Here is a 10,567-nt window from a genome sequence, read left to right as displayed (position 1 = left end):
TTGGTGTGTTAAATGTCGCAGAACCGACCAATTTATAAGAATACAAGTACAATGGCAGCCAGCAAGCGGTCGCACTGTCATACTTGAACCCATATAAACCTGGTAGTCCGTCGAGTACCACGATGGGTCTCGATAAATGATTTACAACAACCAAGATCGTACAGGATTCAACATATATGCCACATATTACATAAAGTTCGCAGATACATTTCATCATCAGAGTACAAATAAAAGTTATTACAAACCGAGTTTGATAAATAAAGCGAAAGCAATCAAGTTTGAAAATAAAGTTTTCAACATAGTTTAATACAGTGCCAAGTTGGATCACGGTCCACAAAAGCAAGGATAGGATTTAATAAAGAAGCCTGCCCAAGGCTTACTCCTCATCCACAGTAGGATAGAAGCAACTCTTGTAATAACCATGATACACAGTTCCATCTGCAACAATGGGAAAATAAACCCTGAGTACGAGAAGGTACTCAGCTAGACTTACCCATCATGAACCAGAAATAAAATGACTCCAAGGATTATGCAAGGCTGTATAAGTGGACGTAACAAGATAACATTTTGCGTAAAAGGCAATTGACCCATTGTATAATTATGATTCCTTTATCAAGTTAATTATAACTATCCATTTCTAGATTTGCAACTATCCTATGCCAAACATGTGGTATATCATTTAGAAGCATACAATAGTAACCATAGCAGGTATTGTAATTCCATTTTCATCTGAACCATCATGTTTCATAACACAGTTACTACAATGTTGGAGCTAGTCAAGTTTCTCACTATCCAGGAGAGACGGCGATTCGAATCGATTTCAACCAGCTGGGAATTTATTCCTAACACAAACCTAGGTCTACCAGCCACGATAGCCTTAGGTCACCATTGGTACAACTCAGGTACACATTTCGTGGGTCCGTACCACATCGCACAATCTGGAACACCAGATGCTAGGATGCTCAGGCCAAGCCTGCCCTTGGGCTCAGTCTAATCATTCCCCGGAAGGAGCGCACAACAGAACGGTTCCCGGCCTGAGTTGAATTACTCGGCTTCACGGTCGGAACGAGTTATCCGGCCAGCTAAGTGAGAGGCATGCATTCAATCTTGTCAGAAGTTTCAACAACGGTATGGTCCTTGATCGACACTGACGGGGATAGATCCATACCCAAGACCTCCATGCCTTGTTGCTTCTCTATCGACCTCCCGTCTAGTCTTGATTTACTTTTACCTCATGGTTCTGTTCCACGATGGCAAATATAGCCAACCATGCTCCGGTATCCACCTATATCTCGTAGGTGATAGGACATCACCTGACTTCTACTGGTCTAAGCCTGGCTAAGCATATATTCGATCCTAGACCTATACCGGTTAAAGGTGTAATATCTGGACAAGGAATGTACATGCATCAAGTGGTTCCATTCAACTCTTATAACCTAATGCATCAATCATAATTACGTAAGTAAACATTTGTAAATTACTGGGAGACTTATAATGCTCCGAGGCTTGCCTCGCAGAAAGGAAGTAGGGTGGTGGTCCAGACACTCTAGAAGCTCTTCAGGGTTCTGCTCCACGCCTTCGGGAGCTACGGCTTGCGGATCCTTCTGCTGGTTCCCTTCCTCTGCTTCTTTGAATTCCAGCAACATGATCTCTTCCTCCAATCCTAGATGCATGAATATGGCATAAGTATTACGAATGCATATATGCTAACAAGTGCATCATGTTTATTGAGTAGGTGCATATCTCTTCTCGATTATTTGATTAACTATTTCCACAATGCATCTACTATATCACAAAGCAATAGCAATTTGTTTTACTCGTAACTAGAGTTCTACTAATCCGAATACAGTGATCCTAGACTTTCTGGAAAGCTTATCAAATTCTCTACAACTTTGTTATTAACCATTTTTATAGTACACATCATTTTCAACATGCAACTCATCAAACTCTAGAATCTATTCGAAAACTATTCAACATGCAATACAAAGTAACAATACTTCTACTTCATGTAATCATTCAAAATTTGACAACATAGAATCTACCAATAGTTTAAGCATACCAAATACATTTAAGATAATATAATGGTGAAGCCCAAACTATTTATTTAATTGCCTTTATTACTTTATTTAGATATCTAGGTTAAATAATAAACATATATCAGATGTACTTCATAAATTCTCAAAAATTTACAGTGCCTTACTAATGCTATCAAAGGACTACTATGAAAATTTCATGTCATTTTACTAAGTAGAACATCCTATACAAAAATGACAAGGAAGCAAGGCTTGAAATAGCATAAATGGAAAATCCTCTTGAAAAGTGTCAAGCAACAGATTTCCTATTTTTCTTAGCATCCATATACTACTAGGATTACCTCCAACAAATTTCATGAATTTTGGACTCATAAATAATTTATAAAAATTCATGCAAGGATTAACTATTCATAAAAGAAAAATCTATGACTATAAATCTACACATGCACTGGTCCTCAAATTTTTACCAGAGTTCATATATGCTAAGACTAGCTTACCACAAAAATTTCATAAATTTTGGAGCAAATGAACTCTAGATATAAAATAAACAAATTTGAATGCATTCAAAAGCACATTTCAAATCCCTATTTAAATCTCCAAAAATTTCTACTGTAAATGTTAAAAACATATTTTTCCTAAATACTACACTTCCTAAGGAACAGTAACCAATTTATTTCACAATTTTTGGAGCTACTAAACTGAAGATACAAAAATTACAAAACATATGAAATCTGCATTCAAAATGAACTGGATTTAAAACATGGAGTCGCTGACACGCGGGACCCACTGGTCAGTTGACCCCACCGATTAGCGAGACCAAAACAGAGCCAGCGGCGCTGAGCAAGCTCGCGCGGCCATGGCTCGTCGACAGCAAGTCCGCCGGTGGTGACGTCTTCACCGAGCGACCTATGTGACCTAGCGCACCCATTGAGATACTTGGTGGGGCTTCTCGCCGGCACTAACTACGACGATGGCAGCCATGGCGGCTCGAAAGAGCAGGACAGCGGTGCCACGCCGGTGAAGGCCACAGCGAAGTCACGTGACGCACTCTACAGGACTACGGAGACTCTATGATGGTGGCTACGCGACCTAAACGGCTAGAGCTGCTCCGACGAAGCACGGCCACAGCAGCGGCCATGACAGAGCTCCGGCGAGGCATCCCCGCGGTGGCGCAAGGCAAACTTAGCTTAGCAATGGATTGGCTGTGGATGCGGCTATGAGGGAAGGATAGAGCAGAGGGAGGCGAAGCTTTAGGCGCGACTGATCGAAGAATGGGGCGGCGGTGATCTCAGGCGAGCTCAGCGGAGCGGTGCGATGCTCGGCTGCTGCGGCAAGGAATGAGGCCGAGGAAAATGAGAATGGTGAGCACGGGAGGGAGCGAGCGGACGCTGGAGTGTTGAAGCCATGCTCAGGCGTGTTGTGGCCTACGCGATCAGGGCATTGGCGACGCACGGCCGTCGCCGCAGACACGCGGCGCGTGGGCTTTGCCGGTGGTCGGCCACTGAACGGCATCGTTCAGTTCGTCAGTAACGAAGTGCCGAGCCTGACGATGTGTTTTCACATTGAACAAACTCTTAATCCGTGGACTTCTAGCCAAAACTTCCTAAACCTGAATTTGTAGACCTATGTACCAGCTACAATTCTTGTTCAAAGCACTTGTTCTAATTCGCAACAGAAACGGAGTAAAATCATGCTCAAGGTCGGCTTGTCAGGTTGTCAGTGATCCAAGACTTAGCAAAAATTCGTTAAGTGTTGAAATCTAGATTTGCTGATTTTTGTGGGACCTATTCAAGCATGTTAGAAGCTAAATCAGTCAATGACCCAAAAATAAAAGTTGTTCCTTATACCAAATACTACAACTTTGCTTTAGTGATCTCCTCCATGCAAGGTCTCTAACACCTAGTTCAACTTTGGTCAAACATGTCACATTCAAATGATGATACATACTCAAACTATGACTTAATGACCAAATTAGCCCTAGCCCTAAATACCAAAGTTGTTCATGATGATATTCTAAACATGTTTAAGCTATTTGCAAGGTAACACAATCATCTACATGTTTACACTCATGATCATATGCACATACACATGGAAACATGAAATAATAAGAATGTTGCATATGTTTCAATCGAATGTTTCAAATGTCAAAGCTTGTATATGAATGCTTTATGATCATGCTCATGTTATGCTAGTCAAGTTATGCAAGGCTAACACCCGAGGTGTTACATTAAAAATCTAAATTTTTAAATTTATAGTGTGCTAGTGGTCATATCCTTTATGCCCAGTTAAGGACTATTAGGTGGCTAAATAAGTACTAACATGGGGGTTTTTATTTTCGTCGTCCATATGGTGTGCTATTGTATGGATGCCATTCACTTGAGTGGTAATGTATGGATCAATTGCTTCTACACCCAAGGTAAGAGTGGCAAGACCGCAAGGGTGAGCATGCGGTCTAAGGGGAGAGGTAGCTTTGGTACTACGATATATATATATATGTCTCATATATATATACTAAGGTATTTAATTGTGGGTTAGCTTTGTTACGGCTGTAGATGCATATTTATATGTATGTATGGCACATATTTACTTTCAGGTAGCTTTGATACAGAAGTATATGTATGGGTATATATATATGGAAGTATTTAGTTGCAACCTAGAGCTCAGATTTCCATTTTTGCATATATAATTGTTGGGTTGGGCTGAAATGAAATTCTTGTGTAGGTACACTAACAGCAAAACGTGTAGCCCGATTAGTTATGTATATTGAGAGAACGTATCTATGCCACCATGTATGTCGTTAGAATTTTTAAATTTTTCCTAAGATTCGTGAGGACGTACGGAACGTGCATGCATCATGTTCACTCATGCATTTATATTTTTGCATTCCTCCCTCCCTTATAATTGCTTACCCCATTCATTAAATTTCTTCTCACGTATGATATCCTCTCACAAGAGTTGCACACTTTGCTATAGATGGCAGCACCAGGAGCCCCGTCTCGCAGTGACACATTCCTGGCTGTGTTTGGCACTCCTACCTTGCTGTGGAGGGTGCTAAACTCAGTTGGGTATGCTGAGCCACCCCGCTACTTTTGGAGGGAAGTGGCCACTAAGGGGCAGCAGTGGTATGTTGTGCGGTTGACCATTCTAGCCCATGCAGACAATCCACAGTGGCAAGGTTGGAGTATTGAGTCAGATGGGCAGTCTCCTTGGGAAGGTGCACAAGTGGTAGATTTGGCGGCAGTGAGTGAGATCTGCTAGGAGTTTGGTGATGAGGTCGTCAACTGTCTAGCTAGAACCTTTTCTCGGGTGGATCTATCGGTGACCACTTGGATGTAGCCATGCGGCAATGCACTGGTGAGAGACCATGATGAGCGAGTAGAGAGCTCTAGTGCTGCTATGAGCACTATGGTCACTATCGTGAAGATGTTCTACTCTTACCAAGACAGCTACGTCAGCTGCATGCTAGAGCTCCAGCGAGCACAGGCCGCGCAATGCCAGCTAGAGAGCCTCAACAAAAAACCGATAATGTTATTACAGCTTTGGAAGCTCGCCGGCTTTAGTTGGTAAATGCTGTTGCAGAAAGAGATGTAGCTAGGGTAGAGATACATGACGTCCATGCTGAGAGGGACGAGGTCATTCGCCTTGCTGAGGCTAGGGAGGCAGCTAGAATCTGGACTATGTTTTAGGCTGCTAGGCAGGCAATGGAGTTTGATCGTAGAGAGCAGGAACTCATACGCCAGATTGAGGAGCTTTAGCCAGATGTTCATCGTCTCAACAACATGGTGAACCCAATTCTTCCTCTAGCTCTAGCGGTGGAGGACGATGGCATGGAGGTGGACGCCGAGGCTGAGCCTGAGGAAGAGGTCGAACCTTTTGAGGATGACCATAGTGATGATGTGTCTGACATCGATAGCGACCACCCTGAGTAGTCTGGCTATAGTATCTAGCTAGATGCGCTAGCTCCCTATCTTTGATCCTTTATGTAATGAACTCGTAATTTAGGTTTTGATCTCATGAAGTACTCCTTTGATGTAATCTCAAAACCTTGCATGTTTAATTTATGTCATTGTTGAACCTTAATAAATGTCTAGTTTGTTTGCTAGCAAGTAATTGGCATGTACATGAATGCATTGCGTGATCGCTAAGTAATATAATTGGTGTTGTGTTGTGGAAATGAATTATTATGCCTATGTTTTATTGTATGAATGTGAATTCTCTCTAGTAAATTTAGTTTGGCATAATTATATAATTCGTCTACAATTTTTCTGACATCATTAATAATTACTTATGGTTGCAATTCTGCAGATGACACGTACTCATAGGGGAGCTGGTGGAGATGATGCAGGTGGTAGTGGTTCGCGTGGCAATGACAATGAGGACCTCCCACCACCACCGCATCCCATGCCAGTGGAGATGATGGCCCAGCTCATGGAAACCCAACGTTCTATGGGAGAAGTACTGCATGGTCTTGCGTAGAATGCTGGCCGTGGACGAGGAAGGGACCAACGCCAAGGGCCTGAACCTAACCAGTTCAGCAATTTTAAGGACTTTCTTAACACCAAGCCTCCTATCTTTAAGGAAGCAGAGGAGCCATTGCAGGCAGATGAATGGCTGAATACAATTGAATAGAAGTTCCATCTCTTAAGGGGCATAGAGCACCTGAAGGTAGAATACGCATCACACCAGCTGCAAGGGCCTATTGGCATTTGGTGGAGTCATCATCGATCCACTTTGCCTGAGAATGCTCAAATTACTTCGAACCAGTTTAGGACTGCATTTATGGGACATTATATTCCCCTAGGTCTTATGAACATAAAACATACATAATTCATGAGGCTGACATAGGGTACTAAGAGCCTAACTGAGTATCTGCATGCCTTTAACAATCTGTCAAGGTATGCCACAGAGTTTGTTGACACTAATGCAAAGAAGATTACTAGTTTCAACAGGGGGCTTAGTCTGAAGCTCATGAAGACTCTAGCTAACAGCAAGTGTGCCACTTTTAATGAGTTTGTTAGTGATGCTTTAACTCAAGAGAATCAGAACAACATCTATTCTGCATCTAGGAGTCATAAGAGAGCTTATGAAGGTGCATCTCAGTCAAAAGCTCCTATTGCTGTGAGACCTCAGTTCTGCCCACCTGCTCCAAAGTATAGACCACCTCAGAAGAAGGTATAGACCAGTTAGACCCAGAAAGTGTATCACAAGGCCTTTTTTGTTGCCCTACCAAAGGGTAGCATAGGACAAGGAAGCACCAGCATTCCACCTAGCAACATGCCATGCTAGAACTACAACAAGACTGGCCATTGGGCAAGAAATTGCCCCTATCCGAAGAACAACAACAACCAGAAGTAGGGTAATCCAAATGCACATCAGGGACACTTGCACTATACCACCCTAGAAGAGAGCCCTTTAGGTGAAGTTGTTACTGCAGGTACGTTTCTTGTGAACCAACACCCCACAGTTGTTTTATTTGATTCTGGAGCCTCACATTCATTTATGAGTCAAATATTTGCATCCAAGCATGATCAAAGGGTAGTTACTATAGATAAGGGTGATTATTGCATAAGTGTAGCCAAAAATAATATCTCTACCAACCAGATAGTCAGAGATGTGCACATTTGAATAAGCAACCAAGAGTATACCTCAGATCTTGTGGTATTGCCAGGGTTAGAGATAGATGTAATCTTGGGTATGAAATGGATGAGTGGTCATGGAGTTCTCATTGACACTTCGACTAGAACCATCATGTTGAGGGAACCCTAGAGTAATAATGCTTTCCTAGTGCCACTTCCTAGGAGTTTTGATCTCCAAAACTTTGCCTATACTATTTAGACCACGACCCTCCTTGATATTCTGGTGGTATATGAGTTTCTGGATGTGTTTCTAGATGAATTGCCTAGGTTGCCACCCGACTAGGATGTAGAGTTTAAGATTGAGTTATTACCGGGTACAACACCCATCTCTCGGAGGTCATATAGAATGCCACCAAATGAGCTAGCCGAGCTTAAGGTTCAATTGCAAGAGCTTTTAAAGAAAGGTCTCATTCAACCTAGCTCATATCCATGGGGTTGTCCTACCTTATTTGTGAAGAAGAAAGACAAATCCTTGCGGATGTGTGTGGACTACTGACCACTTAATACCATAACAGCCAAGAACAAGTATCCCTTGCCTCGAATTGATATCTTGTTTGATCAGTTGTCAAGGGCTAAGGTGTTCTCTAAGATCAATTTGAGATCTGGTTACCATCAGATTAAAATCAAGCCAGAAGACATACCTAAAACTACTTTCTCCACTAGGTATGGCATGTATGAGTATTTGGTCATATCTTTTAGGCTAACAAATGCTCCTACATATTTCATGTATCTGATGAATTCGGTGTTCATGCCTAAGCTGGATAAGTTCATGGTTGTGTTCATCGATGACATTTTGATCTATTTAGAAAATGAGGAGGATCACGCAAAGCACCTAAGAGTTGTTCTAACCAGGCTAAGAGAACATAAGTTGTATGCTAAGTTTAGCAAGTGTGAGTTTTGGCTTCGGAAGGTACCTTTTCTAGGTCACGTGCTGTCAAAAAATGGGATCTCTGTAGACCCCTCTAAGGTGTAAGAAGTTATGGATTAGAAGGCATCGACTTCAGTTCATGAAGTTTGGAGTTTTCTTGGTTTAGCAGGTTACTACCGTCAGTTTGTTGACAAAATATGGTCGGCAGTCTACCTAGGGGTATGCCCAAGGTAGTAGATTATCAGCAGATAGATGTGCAAGCTATAAACAAGATGGTGACGTAAGACAAACATGAGGTTTTATCCAAGTTCGGCCACCGTGAAGGCGTAATACCTACATCCCGTGTCTGATTGTATTACTGTATGTCAATGAAAGGGGTCCCCTGCCCACCTTATATAGTCTGGGGGGCAGGGTTATAGATCTGGAAACTAATCCTAACCAGTTACAATTGCCATAGGTGGCCAGATAAGGATCCCTATTCTAACTGACTAGGATCTTGCTTGATTTCCAAATCTCCCTTGATTCCTTGCGTGGGACTCCAAGCAGATTGGCTGGGCTGCATGTCGTCTTCTAGTGGGCTAGACCCCCTGGTCCGGGCTAGCCCAAGCCTAGCTATAAGGGCATAGGGGTTAATACCCCCACATAGTTCATTCTGGACTTCTCCAAAATCACCAAGCCAATGACAAGGTTGCTTCAAAAGACAAGAAGTTTATATGGACTCTAGAGTGTGAAGCTGCTTTTCACACTTTACGGACTTTGTTGACTTCAGCTCCTGTTTTGGCACAACCTGATATCAAGAAACCTTTTGATGTGTTTTGTGATGCATTAGGTACTAGTTTGGGATGTGTTCTTTGTAGGAAGGCCGAGTCATTACTTATGCCTCACATCAGCTAAAGAAGCATGAACTCAATTACCCAACTCATGATTTGGAATTAGCAGCGGTTGTCCATACATTGAAGATTTGGAGACACTATTTGCTTGGCAATGTGTGTAATATTTACACAGATCATAAGAGTCTTAAGTATATCTTCACTCAACCCAAATTGAATATGAGACAGAGAAGGTGGCTAGAATTGATCAAGGATTACAATTTAGAAGTATATTATCATCCTAGCAAAGCAAATATTGTTGCAGACGCTTTAAGCAGAAAGTCTCATTGCAATTCTCTGTTAGAAGATGGCTTTAATTTGTTACATCCTGCTGTGCCTGCACAATATTATGATCAGTTGTTCTCTTGAGAGCAAGATCATCGAGCTTTAGAAGACCGATCCGGGTGTGTTCCACATCAAAAGAAAGATGAAAGAGCAAGAGACTAAGCATTTCAGGATAGATGAGAACAGTGTTCTATGGTTTAAAGATAGACTAGTAGTGCTGAAGGATAAGGAACTTAGAAACCAGATCTTAGGTGAGGCTCACTCTTCTAAACTATCCATTCATTTGGGTAGTAGTAAAATGTATCTAGACTTGAAGACCCATTTTTGGTGGACCAAAATGAAGAAGGAAATTACAGCTTATGTTGCTAAATGTGATAATTGTTGCTGAGTTAAGGCTATTCATTTGAAACCTACTAGACTGCTTCAACCACTGTCTGTTCTAGGTTGGAAGAGGGAAGAAGTTAGCATGGATTTTATTGTTGGACTTCCACCTACTCATAAGAATTTTGATTCCATATTGGTGATCATGGATCGCCTAACTAAGTCTGCACATTTCATTCCAGTCAGAACCAACTATTGACCACATGAGTATGCTAAGTTGTATTTCTCCCACTTAGTACATCTACATGGTGTGCCAAGAACCATTGTGTCTGACAGAGGGCCTTAGTTCACTATTGGTTTTTGGGAACATTTGCACAAGATGTTAGGCACCAACTTAGTCAGAAGTTCTACCTATCACCCTCAGACCTCTGGGCAAACTGGACATGTAAATCAAATATTGGAATACATGTTGAGAGCTTGTGTCATCTCTTCAAAAGGTTCTTGGGGAAAATGGTTACCTTTAGCTGAGTTTTCCTACAACAATAGTTATCAAGA

This window comes from Miscanthus floridulus, chromosome 13 (assembly GCF_019320115.1).
Source record: "Miscanthus floridulus cultivar M001 chromosome 13, ASM1932011v1, whole genome shotgun sequence".
Lineage (NCBI taxonomy): Eukaryota > Viridiplantae > Streptophyta > Magnoliopsida > Poales > Poaceae > Miscanthus > Miscanthus floridulus.
The sequence above is the reverse complement of the archived record's forward strand: the minus strand, read 5'-3'. Positions refer to the sequence as shown.